The sequence below is a fragment of the Clinocottus analis genome, unplaced genomic scaffold (genome assembly GCF_023055335.1).
Source record: "Clinocottus analis isolate CAN_PGR_092001 unplaced genomic scaffold, fCliAna1.0.p SCAF_5, whole genome shotgun sequence".
In the NCBI taxonomy this organism is placed as follows: Eukaryota; Metazoa; Chordata; class Actinopteri; order Perciformes; family Cottidae; genus Clinocottus; species Clinocottus analis.
The window spans coordinates 7561223-7586120 of record NW_027176207.1 but is presented as its reverse complement, the minus strand read 5'-3'; the positions used below and the strand labels follow the sequence as shown (position 1 = coordinate 7586120).

At 39.2% G+C, this 24898-nt stretch overlaps 1 protein-coding gene across 1 annotated transcript in view; it reads right to left on the bottom strand.

Moving 5' to 3' along the window:
• Positions 1-18406, bottom strand: part of nlgn2b (neuroligin 2b) — a 58406-nt gene extending 40000 nt beyond the window's left edge. Inside the window, exon 1 of the mRNA XM_068599855.1 lies at positions 17582-18406. The gene's annotated coding sequence lies outside the window, so the exon portion shown is untranslated. The remainder of the gene's footprint in view (positions 1-17581) is intronic.
• Positions 18407-24898: the final 6492 nt, after the last annotated feature.

Below are 24898 nucleotides of genomic sequence, written 5' to 3'. Positions count from 1 at the left end.
TATAATGCAACGATGAGGCTAAGGCAACAGGGCGGAGGTGAAAGATTTGACAATCCTGAAACATTTGGTGAATCAGTTAATTTGAATATTCAGCAATGATAGGGCAGTTTCTCCCTATTCTTGTTGATGAGGAGGTTTAATACATTTGCTTGGCGATCTAACTCACCAACTCAAATAAGACACACCCTGTTCAATCATCAGTTATCACAATTCCACAAAAGGACACAATTTTAAAGTAATGTCATTGCCAAACTGATTTAAAAAGTATCTTTTAATTAAAGAAAATATTAAAGGCCCGAAAATATTTTGAAACTATATAATATGCTACATAACAAAGACTGAAACCTCTGAAGACAAGAGGAGGGCTGCAGAGGGTTATAGGCAGAGATTTGACAGACTTTATGTCAATCGAGCTTGAAACCATACTCCAATTATTGCAATAGGAGCACTTGTAAACCTTCTGCGAAGATACAAATTCATTTTTGTAGTATATTCTTTCAAGTTGTAGACATAAATAAATATCACAGCAGATTGTAACAGCGTCATTAAAGCTGCATCTTCATGTAGCTGATGAGGATGTCTGTACCAGTCATAACCCTGGGATGATATACCTATCACAGAAATATGTTAATTTTTGTTGCTAGCAACCCTTAAGTTGTCTGTTATTTAGTCAATCACTTTTATAGCCAAAAAAAGGTAGACAAATCAAGTTTAGTTGGATTCATGATTTTAACATGAAAATGGAAAAAACATGATTTTAATTCATATCTATTTGTCTTAATGTGCAAGACATTTAATCAAGAATAGTACCTGCACCATCTGCAAACTGTCAGTGTTATAACATATTTATTACAGCTGTGTCAAATGCTACAACTTAACAGAGTATACCATTCATTTTGACAGTAAGTTAGTTTCAACACAGAAAGTGTAAAACAGTGTGCAGACTGATTCCTCTGCTCCTGCTCTTTGTGTTCCATCAGTCGAGCATTTTCAGACACCTTAGCTGGTTAGCTAATGTCAGCTAGCTAAGTCAGCTACTGAAAATGAAATGTTGTGCACATTGTAATACCTCTGTTTTCACCATGTGAACAGAAATTCAAATACTTGCCAGAAATCCTAAAATCAAATTTGAAATACATATTTATTGTCCCCAGTGAATGAGAATCTAATGATCATCATGAACCCATGACTTTAAATTTTGGATGACCAACACCAACATTTCCATTTGATCAGGACTTGAGCATCACAAGGAATCACATAGACAGAACAGATATTTGAGCATGTTCATGAGTTTATTATTCCAATTTGACAGTAAGTATTTGTAAGTAATTCTAACGTCTTAGTCGTCTGTACAGCAGCCTCCACTTATGGGAGTCAACAGCAGGAGTTATAGTTTTTGATGAATACACTAACAACCTCCAGACTCAAAGAGCAGCTCTGTCAGATACCATGGCCACTACATCTGCCATTGCTTTCCCATCTTCATCCCACTGCAGCCGGATAAATGTGGGAATATCCACAAGGAAATATCGCTTAACACTTATTATTACTCAAATTAACCCAAGCAATTATTGAAAACATCTAATTCAGAAGGGATAAAGGCCTGCTGGACACTGACCGAGCAGCAGAGGCCTTAACAAGCACAACTTAAAACAAATGAACTGTCCTTATATTCCTTCACTGCTGCACGGTTTAATCCCAATAATTAACAAAATGAAAACCAGAGTTAGAGATTCCAAATATATTTCACAAATTATCAAGTAGAAGTCAATTAACGGTTCAATGTTTACATTTTGTCATTTTATTGTACCTAGACCAACAGTCCAGACACATTGAGATGTTTTGTGCAGGCCTTTCCGAGTCAACGGTTTTGGAAATGAAAAAAACACACTATAAAATGAAAGAGAAAAAAATATGAATATGAAAACACTATACATACGGATATGTACAAAAGGTGATACAATAAAGGTATTTGATCCAGTTTTTTAAAATGTTGAATAACAGTAATACAGGCTAAGTATATAAAATGATTTCACAAACAAAATGTATCACATCTTGCAAATGATAAGTGGAGTGAGGTAATGTTTGGGTATTGTTTCACCCATCTCAACAGTTTTGTTTTGCCATCCGTCTGACTGTGGCAGGGAAGAAGCTATTGAAAAAACGTGTTCTGTGGGTGATGATGCTGTCCGTTCTGCTGTGTCTCAGGTTGTACGTGCAGTGTTTGTGTCTGCACAAAGAGTGAGCTAGGTGGAGTGAGTCTCTGATGATTACCTCTGCTCTTTTCCGACAGCGCTGCACATACAGTCCATGGAAGGAAGTTTTGTCCCTATGATCCTGAGTGGAGCATCAATGTAGGCTATAAAAGCAGCAGCAGGCATCATAAAGAGCAGACACGAGACGTTAGACAAAAGGCTCTCAGTCACCGCTGGACCAAAAAATCAATATGTTGCTGTTAGTCACCACTGTTCTCTCTAGTTAACACCTGTAGATCACATGGAAACCCCTTTAACTTACAATTCTCCACACCAGCACACAAACAGGATAATGTATCCTGCCGGCGACTGGCCAGATACTCTTAAAAATATACGGTATAAAATAGATGAAGATAGATTTATCCGCTTTCTTAAGTGTTTTTGGTAGTTGTGAGGGGGAGTATGCGTCATACTGATGCCAAGTAGTGTGCACAATCTGGTGACACACTAATTAGCAATGATCGAGGTGAAACGCTAGCTGCGTTAGCATGTGTATAGGTGTCTGTGGGCGATACACACAGTTTGAGGGAGCAGTCTGACAGCTGCTTTGCCTTGAGCTTAAAGCTAATTTAAGAATAGAATGGCCCACTAAGTTAAATAGAGAGGGCAGCTTAGCCATGTTGACTTGATTGCAGTCTCACCGATATCCTGTTACATGTTAAAAAAAAAAAAATGCTGATGATGCTCATGATAACCTTTTTTTCATTTATTTTTTATAACGTAGGAAACATGAAATAGAGGAAACAGAAAAGGCTGTCGCAAAGATGAAAACAATACATAAAAGCATGTCTAGAGGGGGGCAATTTAAAAAAAGAGATTTACTGGATAACATTGAATTAACTAGCTTACGTTCCTCAGGCAGGCACGTTCAACGCTCCCCCCTACCCCCTTCCCCCCCCCCCCCCTCAAGCAAAACTGCAATCAGCTTTATTCTTGACTCAAGAGTGAGAAAGAGTGAACAGAGCCCGAGGATCCCTGGCTGACAGGAAACCCAAAAGTCTGAATGTAGCCACGGGCCAGACGTTGCTTTAGCCTACTTTAAATGTGATCATTGAGAAGTGATGACAGCGAGCCGGTGCCCAACAATTTTACACAAGTTTAGATCATGCTTTAGCCTCTACTTTGAAGGTGGTACACTGAGTGACAATATTCTGCCCGGTGTTTTCAAAGGTATCACATTTGTCTGAGGGCTCCCAAGTAATACACTGTCAATGTGTGTCTCATGTTCTTGATGTGGATGTGTTATGAACATTTCTCTGGCAATGTGCAAGTCTGACTAATTCATTACCGGCTGTGACTGCCACAACTGACAAGCAAATCCTTCTCTCTTTATGTGGAGAACGTCTTGATGGGACTAGTGAGGAGTTGGTGAAATAAAACGCCACAAAATCTTTGGGGATGGGCTACTTTACAAATCACTAATGTTATAATAATGCCTTTGGAGAATTATTCCAAACTCACTGTTGAGCAAAGGCCTGCATTGTAAATTTGCCATATACCACTGGGTGCCCTGAGACTCAGAGAATCAGATGTATTTAAGAACACGTTTGACAACCTGACACTATAGTTTACTGTCGTCAAACAAGTCTTGGGTTGCCAAATTCATTTTTAGCTGAAAATCTTTTTGCAATACATACCCTTCTAAAGTTTAGGGTCAGTCAGACAAATTTTCAGTTTCTTCGCAAGTTCTCGTATGGAATAGCCTTCATATCTAAGAACAAGAATAGACTGCCAAGCTTCACATGAAACTTATCTTTTTCTGGCCATTTTAAGAGTATAATCAAACCCACAAATGTAATGCTCCAAATATTCAACTTGCTCAAAGGAAGGCCAGTTTTATAGCTTCTCTCGACCAGCAGAACTGTTTTCAGCCGTGCTAACATCATTGCACAGGGGTTTTCAAAGGTTTTCTAATCATCCATTAGTCTTCTATGGCGATTAGGAAACACGATGTTAGAACACTGGAGTGATAGTTGCTGGAAATGGGCCTCTATACACCTATGTAGATATTTCATTAAAAACCAGACGTTTCCACCTAGAATAGTCATTTACCATATTAACAATGTACATAACGTTTTTTGGGATTAATGTAATGTTATCTTCGTTGAAAAAACAGTGTTTTTCTTTGAAAAATAAGGACATTTCTAAATGACCCCCAAACTGTAGTGTATATAATTCTGTTTTCTATATTCTATAGCTTTATTTCAAAACTGTTAACTTTACTGTAACATATTGTGAATATTTTTCAAGAAGTCTTGTTGGATTGATAGCGTCAAATCAAATATGTGCTTTCCAAATGAAGGTACCAGTTCATTTATATATATATTGCTCAAGTTTTCTTTTATGGTTAAGGTTCATTCAACAACTTCTGCCTGTTGCCACGATACAGTTCAAATGCAACTCCTGCTTTATTACAACTTCGGGTGTTGTAAGTTCTACCCACTCATAGCAGAAGTGAAGAAGGTTTGTGATCACACAAAGAGGAGGTGAACGTGTGTCGTTGTGAGGGTGGATGAAAAGAGTGAGAGGTCAAAATGAGGAAGGAGAAGAGGATGGCATAAAAGAGCCGAGGGGGAGTAGAGAGTAAAGACCAATGGCGGCAGAGATAGAGGTAGAAGCTGTCATGGCTAAAACAGAGAACGATGCAGGCAGCAGGGGTGACGTGTGGTTAAGTGGTTTGCTGAATGTCAAGTTAAAGCTCATCATCCTGTAATCCCCTTTCTTAAAGTTCCACCACATTGATAGTTGGTGAAGATGATACATACTTACAGCATATGCAAGGGTCTATAGACACAATATTTCGGACTTTTCCATCAATGACCTCATTCTTACTTAACACATTATGAAATGACACTTTAACAGCTACCTTGACATCTAACCCCAAACCTCCTTGGTTGTATTGTCTCTCTGTTTTTGGATCAACGTCCGGCTGCATTGTTCTACGGTTGGGATGTTGTGCACAAAATCGGGCTATGAGCAAACCCGTCCCTGAAGCTAGAAATCAGCGCTGACAGCCATTGCTTCATTTCATATCAAATGTGCAGGAGTCAAATCGAAACATGTCACTGTCCCAATATTTTTTATTGCACTGTACACATTTTCAAACAACCATTCTGCCATCAACTTTCCCTCGCAACTCATTTTAAAGCAATTCAATTTCAGTTGTGTCAAAAGAGAAGTCGCTTGGCTGTTTGCGGAGGTTTTATAAGCCACAGTTGGGGAAAAAAAGATCGGTTTCTAGGAGGCAATAATCTTGACTTATCTGAACAAGTATATGTTATTGTGCTTTTTTTAAAGATCGGAAATATTCTCTAATTTACTGATTCATGAAAATCAATGCAGTAGTTTATTTAGTTTTGTTGAACAGAGAAAATATCAGGTTATATAACTAATAAAACAGGGAAAGAAAATGTTGAATGCAAAGTGTAAAAGCCAATTAAACATCTCCTGCCAGCTGTGTTACGTAATGAAGTTTTATCACCAACATTGATTTTATGTGCAAATGACAGACCCACATGATAGCGGGTGCATTTATGTCGGCACTAATAGCCCTGTATACTAATTAAGACATGAATCTAGTTGTTGCAGTTGTCGTACTGACAATTGTCTGTCTATATGTCAACAAGAGTACTGTAAGGGTAACCTGGTTAAAACGATTTCAGCTCTACATTTGTGTTTTCTAAATGTGTATACACTTACACTTGTGTGTTGTTAAAATGCACTAGGTGTTGTGTTATCCGGTTAGCCCCGAATCCCAGTAGACATGAGCAATTTGCTTTAAGGAGCATCCTGAGAGCGAGTGGCACAGACACATGTCACCCACACCTGCTTCATTCTCACGAAAGATCATCTGAGCGCAAAGAATTCCGAGGCTAGAAAAAACAAACATGGCTGCTACTACTCACATACCATTTACACAATAATACTCAATATTACGGGAGTGCACAGTCAGGGGTGTGGGTGGTGAGTATAGGGACGAGCAATTAGAGTCTGGATACCGCACTGGTGTGGGCAGATGAGGGCTGTGCTGGAGAAGTGGCGTGAGATTTAAACGGAAGTGGCTCAAGTTGCAACAGAAATGTGGGGACATTGACTTATATTAGGGACAAAGAGTGATATGTAGATGCAATGAGACAAAGGGACTGCGGCGCACCTGCGGATGTATCTGTTAAGGTTCATGGGCGATGACAGGTGGAGATGAAGGGGAGATGCCTGGACAAGTAAAACTAAGCGAATGAAATTCCACTTTAAATCCTTTCATTTTGCCTCGAATAATCGTTGGTATAAAAAAATCCAATTTCACTAAAATGAATCTTAAACAATCATTTGTAATTATTGCCCAACCCACACAAAACCCCTTTTTTTAGAACCATCTCCTTGGCAACAGCAATGCTTGTAGCAGCCATCCCTTGGCTACTATAACCATTATCCAACTCAAACCATTATCAACACAGCTTTTCATAATGAAAGGTAGTTTTGTGCGATACTGCACAATATTGAATATAATAACTCCTTAACATTAGAGATTATGCTGGTTATGTTGCATTGAAAAGAAGTCCAGATGAACAACTTGAGAAAGACCAACTATTGTATACTATATAATATTGAATAAAAGCCTGGTTTATGCATGCTTTTGTTTAAATATAATGTTACAAGAAGACAATTATCAAAATGATGAGTAGAATAGGAATAGCCCATTCACATAATGACATCTATTTTGGGGTTAGGAGGTTGGGCCTTCCAGATCTTTGTAGATCTGGAAGGATGTGGAAGGACGTGATGTTTTTTATTGCTTAAAGTTATTTTAAAAGTTCTTAAAATGTAATTTCATTGTGTCTTCTTGGAGGCCACCTGGCAGACTTTACCACTTAAACACCCCCAAAGTATTATCTGTCTATTTGGTCAGAAATAGTGACATGTATGCCTTTTTTGAGAGAAAACTCCACACCAGAAAATTGAGTATTTCACAAAATAGATCAGACCATGACATCCCTTCATGTAAACTCGCATGACGGCTGTATTTTTTTAAAATTAGTTTAAATGTTTAATTGTCCAATATAAGATACATTGTGCAAGAGAGAGTACAGAGTTACAATGACGAGAGCTCCACTGAATTGAAAGATTTGAGAGGGGATGTGTAAATTATTATTTTTGATGCGATTACATCATCTTCCTCTTCATAATTTGACTTTTATTGTTCCTATTCTCCAGCCATTTGGTTTCCATGCTTTTGTTGGTTTGGTTTGTGTCATTCACTGCTGCTAAAACATGGCTTCCTAACTGCTGGAGTAATACGATGTGTTCTGAGTATCCAAACACATTATTAATTAAAATGTTTTCAGATAGGCTGGGACAACCTGCAGTGTTTCTCCTTTTTGGCAATAAACCACCCATCTACTCTGAAAATAAACGAGAGAAACTTTATTTGTGTAAATGCAGTTACGAGCCCTACATCGTCAGGGGATACCGGGAATAACAAAAAATGTTTGGTTTTATTGGTTTCTCTATTCTTACTGTTATTTATCAAAAAAATAAAATGTGATCGTAGTCTGACGTTTGGAAGCACTTTTAAAAAAAACTATGGAAATTGAGAAATAAAATTAGCATGTTTCTTATTCTTATTCTTATTCCTTCATGTCAACCTAAACTCTAAGAACCAAACCTGTCTCTTGAGTTTATAAAAATGTTTTTCCCCAACCCTTAAGTTATAAGCCTTAAGATGTTCATGGTCAGCAATCACCATTTGTTGTAGCGTTACACTGCACTTCCTGTTACCATGGTAACCATGGATGTCGACAAATCAACCCAGTGTTTCTGCTGCCTCAACCTGACAGCATTTTAAACAACATATATCTTTTCTTTAACCACCGCCTTTTTACAGACATACAGCCTTCTGTAGTTTGCGCGTGCTGATATAGTAGAAAACTACAAACGGTTTAGATTGTTTAGATTCCTGACATTGGATGAAAAAATAAAAAAACCTTACTGAGAGTACTGTTTTCAAGGTAAAAGACGCTCCTCACCAAGACACCTTTTTGCAATGGACTTTCCTCTTTCAGAATGCATCACCATATAGTGTGCTTTACATTGACAACGTCTGAGAATATGCAAGCGATGACGCCTCAAAACAAAGCAGGGGGGGATCTGCGGTACTATTTGAGATGCAACACATACAGCAGATCATGTGTTATTACACTCGGGCATAAATCAATGGATACACAGGGCAAATCAATTATAATTGTAATAGTTTGTCTACAGCCATAATAAAGGCCCTTGTAACCTCATGTACGTGGGGACATTGTACAGACGGGATAGGGAAGGAGCTGTCACTGTTAATTGGGACTGTAGATGCACGCCATAGGGGAAACCTTGCAGATTTTGAAATAGAGGATTAATCACAAATGGACACCTAAAGAAATCCAATGCTGTAAGTGTGGGAGTTAGCAGGTGAAATATGTCTGACCACAGACAATCAGAATGATGGGTAATAACCCATAAATCTACACATCATGCAGCTGGCCCCTATAGCTACACTGCACTTCTGTTCCTGGGGGAGGGGGGAGGAGGGGAGAAGCAGACCGGCTTCTTTTTCTGGCCAGAAGAGTTCAGCAACACGTCCTGGAACAAAAGCCTACTTCATTGTCTCACACTGGGGGAGATTTGACTCAGGATCATCATTCATTTGACTAAATACATACAGTTTACTTTGGCATGTGATTCATGTTGCCACAACACAGAATGGCTGCTAAAATTTAAATGGTGCCTTAAAAGGACTGTCACGTTCAGGGGAGAGCGTGCCTTGACCGATGGGCTGGCTGCGTTGAAATGATTTGTCGTGAGGTTTCCTGTCCTCCAAAGATACTGCTCTGAGATCAGCTGATTAAAAGGCAGTGGATGTCATTTGGGTTGCAGTGTCAGTCCAGATCATACAAGACTTTATGGCTTGCTAAATTATGATCACACGATATTCCTCCAATACACTTTTTGCATAATGTTGGTTCTTTTGGCTTCTGTCCATTGATGTAATGATCCATACATTTTAGTTTCAAAAGAAAAATACAACGTGCTGGGTAAAATATTTCGATACAATGTAGACAGCAACATATTATCAGCACCATTTGCTTTTATAATAAGCTGGCAGTAAAACCTCAACGTAAAATGAGACATTTTGCCTCATTAAGCCAGACAGCTGAATATAAAAACCAGTCCAAAACACAACATTAAAAGAAGGATTGTTAATAATTTGCCTGAATGCTAATTGCTGCACCTTTGAGTTCAGTGCTTTTTAATCATGGACCGCCGTCATCAGGGAGAGGAACAGAGCATCGTGTCGGCTGAGGTGCAGCGCTGGGTTCCTGCATGCCATCGGCTGATCAGTATCAACTGACACTTACAATCACCTTTCAGATTAAAACAAGGTCATTAGGTGGTCTCGATAATCAGACAAGCTCACACTCTGGCTCCTGTGATAATTCATGTCACCGCTGCCATTACGGGGTCGTACGCCACACGGACTCTCCCTGGTTGCTGGGATTCCTCTGTTGAGCGCCCTGAAATTCAGAGCTTTTTCCCATCAAGTGCATCTGGACATCTATTTGCAACAAATCGTCCTGAATCCTTTGATGTAAGTGTGTGACCGAAATGCCTGACATTTTGCAAGAGCACTGCACAAAGTAGTGGTTTTAGCGGTCCACAATGTAACTTCACGAAAACTGATCTTCATGTTCACCAAGTTCAAGTGATTTGTCTGAGCGTTGGATATAATGGAAAATAGGGCTTGAGACGCTGTGATGTTATATTTACACCGGGCATTTATTTCGTAGTTTATATTTATATACAGCAGGCATAAATACAATGCAATAAATATTTCACATTGTATTGAAGCAACCAACAGGCATTATTCATGAGCAAACGGCTGGATGGGGAAATAAAGCGCTGAGAGATAATTATCAAAACAATCATAATAAAGATGATTTTCTTACCAAAATAAACACAAAAAAAGAAGTGCAGTGCGAATTTACTAGAATTGATTTGATTTGGGATTTGATATATTTATACATAACAACAGCACAAATCTCTTGCTTTCCTAACTTTTCACATTTCACGCTGGATTCCAATTTCTTATGGACAAAGAAACAGATTTTGTTAAATAGGTCACAGCAAATACAGTAAATTAGCCAATTTGAATGTGTAAGAGAAACATTTATTTAAGATGATATGGGACAGCGCACTCCCCCTCATGTTACTGTCCAGGTAAATCTGTTTCAATCTGCATTGACAAAGCTTTTATCTCGCTCTTCTTGGTTCATCCACTTGCAACAGTCTACAGATTCTGCAACTGTCCGTGTAACTTGCAGACCAACCTTTTGCACTGCTAAACATTAACACTTACTGCCTTCAAACTCGAGGTCTTGGCCTTTTAGGAACAAGAGCAACTGGTATTTCCTGCTTTATTTGAACGGAACAGACTCAAGGGCTAACAACAAGGTTTTATTTAGATGATTGCTGCAGAGATCTGGAAGCACCAGAACTTTTGGACTTCAGAATAACATACGAAGATCAAGGTAAGTGTGCACATCTGAACTTCTGACTTGAATCAGTGCAGAAACCAACAATCCTTCACAGGCTAAAGAAAATGGAAATGGCCCGGCATATATGAGCGGTTCAGAATCCACAATAGCTCAACCCAGGTCAACCGAAATCACAAGACTAAACCAGCTGATGGCATGTAACACACATGTAATGTACACCCAAACAGACACTACGAGGAAAATGTCTCTTGCTCATCATTTAAGTGAAGAACCTTGTGGGATGCCTGTTTTTTTGCACAGGGCTTCAACACAGCAGCTCCTTTTGTTATCCATTTTGTTAATTACGGTCAAGTACAGTACTTTAGTTTTATTTGGAACACATATGTTCATGAAAATCCAAACAGAAGTTGTATTTTTTGTGTTTGAATGGATTCTGCATTCAAAGTTTGTTGTGTTACCTTTTGCAGTAATGTGTCAAAGATTACAATGTTTATGGTCACTGCTCGCGTATGGTTCTGAGGTGGGTATGTTGACTTTTAATAACAGGCTACATGTCTGTCATTATATGCTGTGAATTTCTTTGCACCTTTCTAATGGCCTGACACAAGTTTTTAAGATTGTTTTATTTGAAGACAAAATGTCCACCAATTTCAATGCCAATGGTATAATTTGAGAAGCCTTCTCTCAGACCGTCTCAGATAGTATTATTAATTTCAGTGCTTGTCAGTGTTTGCCTCAGATCATAGCTACAGTATGTCTTAAAATGTCTGCTGAGTACGTTGTCTAACAGCTTACTTCCAGCTGCGTTAACTTTTAGGTTATGTAATGAGGATTCAGAAAATTCATAGTCAGTGACTACACTGGATGCAGTCTTTTTTTCTTTTCTTTTTCAGTCGATGGATGTTAATCTTTACTCATTTTTTGTCCCTAAGTACGTCTTCAGCTTTATAGTACAGAAGGTGGGTTTCCACAAGGCACTGAGTGCGTTGCCATTCACAAGACAGGAAGGACGTATTGTGTGTGTTTATTTCCACTCGGCGACACTTCTGCGCTCGAGGTAAAGAGGAGGTGGGGGGCATGGTTATTAACATTTCCTCTGGCACCGTATCTCATTAGGCATTAAAGTTCCTCACTGTATCCAAAGCCAATGAAACTAGCATTAGCTATCTTCATACTGCAACATTAACTGGCTATTATGTCCCCATCTGCAAATGTAGAAACTATGACATTTAATTAATAATAAATGGGCTACTTCTTCAATACATCATGTAGGCCACGTTTTAAACTGCATATCTGTCCAATGCATGTCAACACTGCCCACACCTTTCTAAAGAGCACCAGCTGCTTAATGCGTGTGCTGTGTCATAAGCGAGGTGAATTATGGTCAGTGCAGTTCAATGACATGCTACCACTGCTTGAGAATATCGTCTTCTCATTTATTTATTTTTTAAGACTACATGCCATGCCATATTTAAATGCCAGCTCAAGCTTGTGTAACTCTGCCCACAACATATCAGAGAACTAAGTGTTACAGCTGCTTAATGGATCATGTCTGATGAATTGAAGGGTGGAACTTTGCAATTCAGGAAAGGTCACGTGTCTCATTTTAACGGGCTTGCGTTGGTGCTGCTATAAAAAGACACATTAAATTACCAGATATTTTAATGGTGTTTGGTCTGATATTCTTCGCAGACTTTGCGAGACAGTACAGCGTTTATCCTGGTGTATCTCATTGATGAGTGCGATGTGATATTGCTCAAAGGAGGTTACACAAGATGGTTACCATGGCATTTGCACAGGCGTTTTCTCCAGCTTTACTTTGCTCACGGATAATGGGTCAGGTCAAGCTATTCTCCTGCTTTTCTCCCCCTTGGTCGTGACGTGACTGAGAGCTGGGTCATTTTAACCTCCCGTTTCTCCGACTTGACATCTTCACACAGAATTAAAATCTCTGAGCCTCCATTACAGCCGCTCCTCCATTAACCCGGAACACAGTAAATGTTTTATGTAAAGATGCTGTAGCTTGGTGTGAAACTATCCGGTCACAGAGAGGATGTATGGACAATAGCCGAGGACACGCCTCCGAGCTGGTCACATATTAGGCAATAAAGGCTGGATTTTCATGCTGTTTAGGGCCTGGCTCTCTTGCCTCGAGATAATTGTGACTCAAACACTCATAACAAACACAATATTGCAAAGCTCCAAAAAGAATTAAGAAGTCACGTGATGTGTCTGTGTTTGTGCTATACCTGTGCAGCTTTCTGGACAGCGAGTTAATGGGACTTGTTTCCCGTGGAGCAGTGAGACTACAGATTTACTCCAATCCCAATGTAAGATATCTCAGTCCAAAAGATATTACAGATTTTGAAGAATGCTCTTGATACATCCAGTATGTGAGTGCTCAGGGTAGTCCCACACTAAAACAATTGGAGAGCACAATTCTCCTGTGCACTTTTTGAGCACTTGAAACACACTTTTTGTTAAAGTGCAGTCTCTCCTTAAGGGACTGTCCCACAGTTCACAGAGTTGTGACATGAAACACACGAATGACAGGGGAACCGCAGAAGAAACCCCAGAAAAAGAGAAAACAGAAAAACTGAAATCATGGAAGGTGATGGCCTGGAGGCACAGTGACAATTTAATGCAGCAGTATTGTGATTTTTAAAATTACAAAATACAATCCGATTTATGTATCCATTTATTCTTAGGACCTAACATTAAATGGCCAATTAAAACACCCGGCTGTTGGTCATGTGATGCCCATCTTTTAGCGCCTCAATTTCCATTTCAATGTTTCAGCCAGTGGATAATGTGATCGAACTATTACAGCAAATATGCTGATTTAAAATACCAGACTGGCTTTACCAGTTGGACCTGCAAAGACAATGTTAGATCATGAACAGAAAATATCTCCAGCCTCTCTCTGAGAGAGAGCCTGTTCTTACATTAAAATTATATGACGAAGTCACTTTGAGTGCAACTGTATTATAAGAGAATATTTAATGATATGAGAATACGTAATACTTTTTGCACTTTTCAAAGTGTGAATGCGTTATTGCTACATTGCTCAGAGATCACTCGTTTCCTAACACTTTTTTCAGTGCAGACTCTTTATGTTATGGCAACATAATGATACTGTATGACTTGTAATGCTTTTGATTTAAGGAGTTTATGAATACATGTACTTGGCCAAAGACTGTTTTTCTTTTTACAGCGGAAGACAAGATTATCTGGTATAGCAACCATAATTTATAAGGACTTGGTATCTACAGTGCTATAAGCATTACATTAAATATGAACAGTGACAAAACACAATGATTATCTCACAGAATATGAAGTGCAATGTATGCGAATATACAAGGTAATACAAAAGAGCAGGTTATATATATATATATATATATATATATATATATATATATATATATATATATATATATATATATATATATATATATATATATGCACAATTGTATTCAAATAAAATGTTGATTAATCATAGTAAATTTATGTTTTTTATGTATCTTTTGTGGACAGATTGGCTTATTTAGAGTTATTCAGTTAGGCTAACTATACATTTGTTTCTACTCAGATGGCCACAGTTAAATGAAGAAACAAAATGCCACTTCAATTTACCATCGCTTGCCACACAAATTGTGTAAGGTACATCCTGTGGCTTGATGGGTAAATGCACCAGCATATGCCCTGTACACACCAGCTGCCTGCCATCAGAAGGTCTTTTGATTGACTCATTCTGTCTTGTTGGCTCAGTGGAACAGCAAATTGTGTTTATTCAATGGAAAAACACAGACTATAAGGCCATTTCACCAACTACCAAATTCTTAATTTAGATATACTGTTGTAAAGAATAATGTGTGGACTTCAATCCACTGAGCACTGGATAATAAGTTAGCAGCTAAAATAAATGATACAGATAAAAATGTCCCATAATAACAAAGTCAAGTATTTCATTTATCTTCTGTCACAATAAGGTAAACAATTCAAAATTCCTCTTAATCCAAAATTTAATTAATCAGAATTGCAATTCTCTGTAATTCCACTACTCCTTTTAAATGCTGGGCCTTAGAAATAAGCACTTGTACTTCATATATATCTGATTTCTTTTACAATAACATATATAGCCACTTCATATAAACTACAAAACAACTTAACAAAAACCTTGTCCTCCTTCAAAAAAGATCTGGTTTTGATCATGTTTATGTAAGATAGAATATCATACTGAACACCTTCCGACACTTCACCTCGCTCACCCAAACGTACTTCATTAAACATTAAGACTAAACACATTTTGTTCTAGATTGAAAGTCTCCTCTTCACGTTGTCATCCAATCCATTAAGCCGCCGTTCTTTCTATTTTCATTAGGGCCCGAGCACTAACCTCGGTACAAGCACCATATTGAAATGCAAGGAATTATCATCTATGCCAATGAATCACATTTTTGAGGTGCTCAACTTGTGAAAGAAATTCTGCAAATGTGCACACACATCACACGCAGTGACACATTGTACACTACATTGAGTGTGGATCAAAGGCATCCAATGAAGTGTTAAATTTACCCCCGCAATGACCATTCACCTACATGTATGAAATTTGGTCGGCAGATGTAGAATAAGGAGACGTACCAAAAAGTCTCTTGAAGGAATATCGTAAACCCGAGACAAAGTTGTCCATTTTTCTATTTAATGTGCACTTTCAAGCAATTTTCAGCCTTCCCTTTATCATTCTTTATCTAACTTGTCAAGCAGATTTAATCAAAACAACTTCAAATTTGGTCAGTACAATCCAAAGACTCAAATCAAAAGTTATCAAAAGTTAGACTTTTTGTGCAATATTGTTGCCGAGGCAAGGACGTGCCTTTTGCCATAACTCAAAAAGTTGTTGTAACTTCCAATCTGCTTTCAACCTTTGCCCTTGAGAGAGTTTATTTTTTATTATTGACTGCTTGCCCCGCCCCCTACACATAAGCCCAACCCTTTCAGGACCCTAGAACCATTGTGCCCGGTTGCGGTTAGGCACAACGGTAAGTCCCTACACAACGGTGCGATGGCCTAATCATTGCTGCTTGCAGCTTTAATTCCATTCATCTTGACTATCTTCCCTCTGAAAAACAAGCAACACTTTGCTCACCGCAATATTAGCATCACTGGCCGTTTGCTGTAATTTATTGGATACAGTCCTATGGGAATGGTTGCAATCACTGTATCTTTTCCTAGAAATAAAATGTTGTCATTGTTAAGGTACACATATTAACTGTTGATCACAGTATGTGTGATGTCACTGCACTACATCTTTGTGTAGGAAAGGACTACCTGTCAATACATTGCCACCAAATCTTCCAAGGCGTCTGGCTATAGTGAATAACTAGACACCAAATGGATCCATTTAAGAAATAGATAATCAATGTATTCTCTTGGTAATACTACATGCGTGAAAAGTTCCCAAATAGCGTTGTAATTTGAGGGTTCTTGAACCATTTCTGCCAAATATTTGCTCTATTTTTCTCTTCTATGGAGATAGATAAATAGAAAACTTTATTATTCCCAGTGGGGAAACTCATTGTAGTGGTGAAACTTATTGTATTGCCAACATTTGGATAAGGCATGGCATATACGAAGCCTAGACTGAGAAATCTTCAGCCATGTTCTGTTCTATTTGAGTAAGTGTCCAAATGCCATTAACCAGGTGGACATGATGCCGGCTTAAGAAAGCAATCACAGCTATTCCAACAGTACACGAACAAGAGTAATGGCAAATTCTGCAAAAGTCTACAAAATCACTTTATTGGTTTTCTGATGGATTTTAAATGTCACTCCTCCATAGCTAGAGGCACTGAATCAGTGGGAGAAACACACTTATTTCCCAAAAATGAAAATATACCATTTCTCATCCACGACCTGTCAGAACAGAGGTCCTGTTGTCTTCCATTAACCGAGCACTGCCCAACCAGCACTGAATATTAATGGCTCCTTTCCCTGGATCATCAGAGTGTGTGCATTTAATTCACAATCCTATCTGCATCTTCTAGCACACTGGCGTTGTGTGTCTGTGTGAGTGTTTGTGCACACTATACGTGTGTGTGTGTGTGTGTGTGTGTGTGTGTGTGTGTGTGTGTGTGTGTGTGTGTGTGTGTGTGTGTGTGTGCGCGCGTGCACGCGCGCGTGTGTGTGTTTGTATGTGTGTTGTGGGTCTGTTCATAAGAGAGGACATCTTCCGAGTTCAAGGCCTGTCACTCACTCCAGTTGACATTATTATATTGCAGCATAGCAGCATGTGTATCTCATTAAGCAGTATTACAGTCGTCAACATGTAATACATCGGAGCATTACGTAAAAAAACATCTACATCTATAGCAAAGACAACAGGGCACTATGGAGCCAATGGTGAAGAGCAGCCAGTCTGCTGACTGACAGCCTGCATGATGAGTTGATTCCAATTAAATCACACGGATATCATCTCGTTAGCAGCGGGGTGAAAAACGACAGAAGATGTTGAAAGCACAAAGTCGGCTGATCGTGCTACAGATGTGACATCTTATCAACAGGCAAGGCCAATCGAAGGCTCCCGCTGAAAAGGAAGAAAATATGTGCTATAGCAACAAAGTGGCACGAGGATTAACATTGAACTCTCATTCCCCAATTGTGACAGTGCGTCAAGATGGATAACGTGCGCAATGTGCGAAGTCACCAAAGCAAACAGATTGCGCACACATGAAACCCATGATAGACAAGAAAATCTCCAGTCACGTTTTAGGAGGTAGCAGTGGACATACGGCTTACCTAAAAGACTCGATGGCAGCACTGGAATTGTGATGATGACGATGATGATGGCCCGTCCATCTAAACACGATTCTTCTTGTCTATCCTCTGCCGGCGTGTCGATGATGTTTTAACTAGGCCATTTCTTCCCTGATCGCAATTATTTCTCAGGAGGGCAACGCGTCGCAGGCTTTCGCACATCAGTACACCTTCTCGGTGTCCGTCTTTCTCCGTTTTTTCCAAAAAAAGCACACCTCATGCTGCCCCCTCCTCCTCTCATCCCTTTCCGACAACACCCAGCTCTGTTCTTTATCCACAGATATTTGACTTTTATAATGTTGAGAGATGCAGCAGCGAGTGTGATTCAAACAGAGTGGGTGGGGGGAAGCGCTCACAGTAAAATAAATGCGTAACGCTATAGCGTCAAGACTCTGCGCGCTGCCTCAAAAGTCAACGCAGTGATCTGTCCTCTTTTCCCCGTTTGTCCATGCTGATAATAATCCACGGTGTCTGTCCCGCGAGGGCCTTTCAAAAAACAAATATTGTTTGACTTCAGAGGTGAAATAGCGCTTAAAGACACCCCAGAAAAATCAGGTGTCCAATCTCTTCTTTGCGCGCTTGCGTGGTGCTCTCTCTCTCTCTCTCTCTCTCTCTCTCTCTCTCTCTCTCTCTCTCTCTCTCTCTCTCTCTCTCTCTCTGGGTTTCACTTGGTATCTGATGCTCTTCGCAGAAAACAGAGGCTCAGGCTGAAAAACGGCGCGGGCATCTTCCGTTTAGCCTTCATGGTTTTAGAATAACACCACAATGCTTCAAATATTTGGATGCAGTGATATTATGTTAAAGTCCGATGCCTGCACTGTAGAGGATCCCACGTCTCTCTCTCTCTCTCTCTCTCTCTCTCTCTCTCTCTCTCTCTCTCTCTCTCTCTCTCTCTCTCTCTCTCTCTCTCTCTCTCAGTGCGGTTTCATCACCTCTCTCGCTCATAGAACGCCACAATATTTCAATCTCACAGCCAGTTGTCATGACGAAGAGGTGCGACGCAAAATTCAATGAACAGGCGCTTGCTCTGCTGAAATCGACAAGTGAAAGGGAAAAAGACAAAAAAAATCTGCATTTGAAACACGGTTAAAGGGTTTGCTTCGCTTTGATTGTTTTTAAATGAGGATCTGCAGGCTGACGTCAGAATTGTTTCTTTTTTTCTTTTCTTTTTGGCGCCAGGTATTAGTGTATTTCCCAACGTTAAAATACAACATTGATTCATACGATTTATTTGCATTTCATCTGTTCATTTTAATATTAAAATGTATCTAAAACATACTAGCCTATTTTATATATATAGATAACACTTTATTTCGGGTAGCTTTACATGTCCCATAGTTCATCATCATTTCCTGAAATTTGTAATTCACCCTCAAACTTTTTTTTTTCCACTGAAAAACAATCTACATGTAGTGGTGCTGATGGATTCAGGTTCATTATTACGTTGGAATTAGCGAGTTCTGGTTGATACCTATTGCAATTGAATATTGCTGTAGATGGATCTGGGGGAAAGTTATATGGATGCATTCTTTGTCTGTAAACACTGACCATGGTATAATTCACTGTTTGTAACTCTATTTTACTATCTGGCTGATAGCAGCTAAACGCTCCATTGTCCAATACTGGCCATGCACTGGTCTGATCTGTAAGAGGGAACCAGTAAAGCTACAGACCATAAAACCAAACCAATCAGCCGAACGATGCTAAACCGCCCAGTAGAGCTGATGGAAACAATTACTATACTCCACTCTCCATATTGGCTGAATTGTTATGTTTGTAGAATGAGTAAACATCCTCTTAATTATGTAATTCTCTCTGGACATTGAAACTCAACACAACTAATTGTTAATGATGTACTTCTGCTTGCATCACTGCACTGTGTGACCATGGCAACTCTGCTGGAAAATGGTGGATTGCCCCCTTTTGAATGGGGAGTTCAAATATCTTGGGGTTGTGGTCACTGGGGAAGGTGTGAGACGGAGCACGAGATCCACACAGGCAGATCAGTGTGGCGTCCGCAGGGATGCGGGTGAAGTAGGAGCAGAGTCTGAAGGTGACACTCTCAATTTACCAGTCATCGATCCACGTTCAAACACTGCAACTCTCATCCACGGTCATCACGAGTGAGATGATGAAAGCGAGGATATTGTCCCTACGAGTCAGCCGCAGAGGGACTGATTCGTAGGGACAAAGTGAAGAGCTTGGAGCCAATGTGGCTTTGTGCCGAACAGGGCCCGTGGTGGCGGTTCAGCCATCTGATGAGGTTGCCCCCGGGACACCTGACTGGATGTCCTCCGGGCATGTTCAACAGTGAGGTGATCCGGGGCCGACGCAGAGCACACTGGAGGGATGAAATATCCCATTTAGACCGGGAATGCCTCAGGATGTCCCTAGAAGTGGAATATGGCTGGGAAGGAGGATGTCTGGGTTACTTAGCCTGCTTCTGAAGCAATACCACAGTCTTCTTTGATTATTATAGCCATTAGTTTGATTTGATCTAAAGTACGAAGCAAAATGCAATACACACTATTCTTTATGTGTGCAGTGATGCTAAGTGTTAATTAAGTGTGCAAACACGTACTGTGAAGTTGTGGAATATACCAAGTCAATTTATTCAACTGAATTGTCCATTAAAACAAGCGCACGACACAATTTGATTTATTTGTAAAACATTGTTATTCAACAATTTCTCTTTAAAAAGCAAATACAATATACTCATCTAATTTAGCTTAGACACACATTAAACTATGTATTCTGTTTGCTATGTTTTTTACAACTATTTTTCTCATTTGAAAAACCTTAAATTACTATCATAAGTATAGTTCACTGTAACCTTAAACTGTCCTACTTGGAATGGTTTATTAGTGTTTGCTTTAGTTTTCAAGCTATGTTCAGAAAGACTTATTTACATTTCTTAATATGCATATTTTTCGTCCCTTATTTAGCTTTGACTACTTAACTGTCTCCATTGTCAAATTATGAGAATTACACCATGCTGAAGGTACATTATTTTAATTGCCATTGTTTCGTCGGCCCTGTTAGCAAATCTTGTCTTCTACATCTATTTCAATTATGTCATCGCTGAAGGGGATTACAATAGGAAACCAATTATCCGTCATTCAACTATAATACAAATATGATAATGTGAAAATTCATTAAACAAAGCATTTCATTGAGGTGCTCAATGTGCTCAACACAAATCTAAAACATATTTTTGATAGTTGATTGATTAGAAAAGGACACATTTGTTTAGGATACATTCTTTACCAAGTTAAAAATCACATATGTATGAGAAATGGTATTTATATCCATGAGGCGAGTTTCAAACATATCTTCTCTCTGACCTGATTCCCAAAGCTGGAAATTTAATAGCTAATAAAAAAAAATCATCAATGTGTCCAACATGCACTGATAAATAAATGACACTAAAGCTAGACATGTCTTATTGCGATAAAGTTAAAATGCAGAATTTAAAAAAAGGCAAAGCCTATAAAGCACAACTCCCTGCTCTGGGTCAGTAGGAAAACCATTTCTCAATAGTCCTTGAGCAGCTTGAACAGAGGGCAAATCTCTGGTGTCACGTTAGAATGAGAGCGGAGATAACGTCCCTGGGGCTCTGACAACTTATCATAAGTTAGCGAGGACATTTAAGAGCCAACAGCTGCAGGAGAATCATCTGCTTACTGAATATTATTAACAACAGAGCATTATCCCTCTAAACTGCTGGACTGGAGTTTTTTTCTGTTACAAACTGAGTGAGAGTGAATGTTTTTTATTTATTGATTTCTTTCTGGATTGCATCACAGCATCAAGCTTTTCATCATCACCTGACTGGAATGGGAGAGTGGTGAAACTCAGTCCTGGCTTGCAGTCAGCTGTGGTGATATAAGCTCATTGCCGCCTAAACCAAAGTTGTGACTGCTGTTCCTGAAGCTTTGGGTCGTAAGAGGATGGAAGTGGTGTATAATTGGAAGAATGGATGAAGAGAAGGCCTTTGACGTGCATTAAATTAAGTGTATGAGCTAAGGTTTACACTTTGTACACCTCAATGTTGTCCAGAAAAGCTTAAAATAGCCGAAAAAATACATTTTGACCTGACTTTAACCAAAGGGAACTGTCCATACAAAGAAGAAGGAATCCAATACAACCCACAAGAAATGCTGGAGAGAGCATTTGGAAGCCTGGTAATCTCTCCACATTTTTAATGATGTGCCAGATACCACAAGGTAACTGTCAGGAGAGTATAATGTAGTACAATGTTAGTACTTATTAGTATCACAGTGTTAACTAATGTTAACCATAACCAATTTCTTTGAACTCTAGTCATACTTGTAGTTCGACAAACAAGAATGCAAAAAGAGCATTGGACTAGTGAGCTAAACCTCAGGGTCCAGAGCAGAGGTTCATGAAGAGACGCTGCATTCCCACTCCTCAGTTGTTTGAGAACAGCTCACTCTGCTGGACTCAACTTAATATTGCATCTCTGGTCACTGAAGCTGTTTGAGGCTATTGATTTGTGTGTGTTTGCTTTTGTTTAATAGGACACAATTAAATCCGGCATTTACTGTTTTTTTATTTTATTTTATTTTTTAAAGCAAAGGACTCCAAGGGTCTTCAGTGGGAATTTAATAGACAGTGTCATTATAATGCTTCCTAAGATTGAGAGTGCCATTCTGAGAATGACGTCATAGAGGGATCTGATACTCAAGCTGCCACAATGACATCTCTGTCCAGCAAACTAACTCAGACATGTACATCTTAAGCTACAGCAACGATGCAGCTAAAAGCTGACTGAGGCTGGTAATGAGAGACGGACATCAACAGTATAGCAAGTTAAAGAATTGCAGATATTTTTTCAGACAGACTTTCTTTTCACCATGTCTGCAGATGATAAACCAGAAACCATGACCAAGAAATGCTTTACAAAATTACAACTAAATGCAAGAATCAAAATGTTGCAAGAATCAAATCCTAAGTCAGAAATCAACAAGTTAAGTCCTGCTCAAATATGTATCAAACTGCACAGGGAAAAATAGAAAATACAGATTTAATAAGACCTTGAATTTGTAGAGCCCGTTCCTGACAGCTGTACTGCCTCAGGAAAGATGCCACGATGAAGCCTTCACCCTAGTGGCCACCACAGGGACAGAAAGAGAGGATATTAAGAATTGAGTCAGAGGGGTCAGTGAACAACTTCAGAGCTTCATGTTGTATATGAATTAAGTGGCAACAGAGGGAAGGTTAAGGATATTGTTTTAGCCTCACTTTCTTCCTTTTCTGTGTCCTATTCTGACTAGAAATGCAGTCTCAGTGTTATTTTATTTTATTGCCAGTGCATCATTCAGAATCTCTCATCAGCTGTCCTCTGAGTTTTTTTTCTATATTAAAGTTTTTTAACCAAAAACCGTGGATGCAGTCTATAGCCTGATTTCAAGTCGGCAGTGTCATATTGCTAACTGTGAATGTTGTCGGCTAATATAATGTGGGAAAAACAAAACACGTATGCATGCACACATGCACATACAGTCACAAACACACACACACACACACACACACACACACACACACACACACACACACACACACACACACACACACTCACTCACACACACATGCAGACCAAGTGAATGTTTATGTCAGCTTATCAGATCAAAATCATGTTTAAAGAGGTCTTGCGGAAATAATATATTGTTTAATTTAATTCAGAAATCTGAATCAGTCACAGCCAAACTTAGCTAAGAGCAGAGACAGTGAGGTGAACCAGGTGAAGTGAAGAAAAAGCAGAATGTGAACATGGAAACTCAATATTTCATTTTGCTCTATTTCAGTCTCTACCGCTATGTTTTATTTAAGCATAGCTTGGCTAATAGCAAATTGTTACAAACAAGCTAAAACTAACTCCGTCTGTATACTCTGACAGTTAAGTGTAAAATATGTTTTAGTTCTTGTACACTTTGTACTGACTGAGACAAAGCAGCCTTGAGTTGGACAAATACACACCGCCGGTTGATGTTAAAGTCATTTCACTATGCACCATAAACATGTGCACATTAGTGGTGTAACAGACCATTGGTGATACATGAACCGTGGGATAATTACTCAGTTTAACGTTCACTATCACAATGTGACATGAAGTTTTACTGATGATTTTTATCCGCCAATATTAAGTAAAACATGTAATCAGGACATCTGCATTCTGTCTTCACTATCGATCTCTGATAATGTTATATTATAAGAATCTATGTTTAAATCGACAGACACAACATTAAGTTATGTTGCAATCAGACTTATTTTTTTAAACAGAGGAGTCGCCCCCTTCTGGCTATTAATGTTAGTTAAACACACTTCTGCATTGGTTACACTTTTCAGAAACGGAAGTTAACAACTCGGGACTATGCAGTAAAACTGTGATCGTTATTAAAATCTGACCGCCTCAACTATGTTGAGCCATTATGACATCATCATCCAAAGCAATATGTCAATATGTTTTCATCTACATATATGTGCTCATTAAGATTTGCGGAAGAGTTGTCATTTCAACCAGTTTGGTTTGCACTGAAGAAACAGACACTGGTAGTGACACTGGTAACACAAGGGAGATGTCCATGTGAAGAATAAGGAATAATAGCCGAGGAAAGCAAATAATGATCCAGTGCAATCTACAAGAGATGATGGAGAGAACATTTAGAAGCCTGATTGCCAATAGAAATAGGACTGGAATGATGATTTGTTCCCTATATTTAACACCCATTTAATCTCTCTCCCTCCTCGCCTTTCCTTTCTCTCCTTCTCACTCAGCCCCCTCCTTCCTGTATGTAACACTTTACAGCCTCCCTATCCATAGCTATGTCTTTAATAGGATGAGGGAAATCATGTTAAAGGATTTAAAACCTCTGCAGTAAAACGCTGCAGCTCTGCCAAGCTCACTCAGCTTCTCGTTCTCTGTCTCCTCTCTCCTCTCTGAATTACTGTTCCCTCTCATAGACCTCAGACTAATAACAAAGGTCCAAAGAAAAGAAGAACAGTAAATGTTTGACCATTTGTGTCAGTACATTTCCGTACTTGGCACAGGTCACATGAAAAGTTCAATAGCCAAGCGAGCTCAGGTGGCTGGATCATTTGTAGGATCTCAGAGAGCATTAAATATTGGAGAGAAGACTTACTACATTTGGGGATGAAAAAGAAAAAACACCGTCTGACTGTCTAGTTTCGAGGAGCTCGACACGAAGCTGCTGTTTGAATCAGAGTAGTGAAACACAGAGGGAACTGCATGTACTGCCGTGTCCCAGTTTTCTTCAT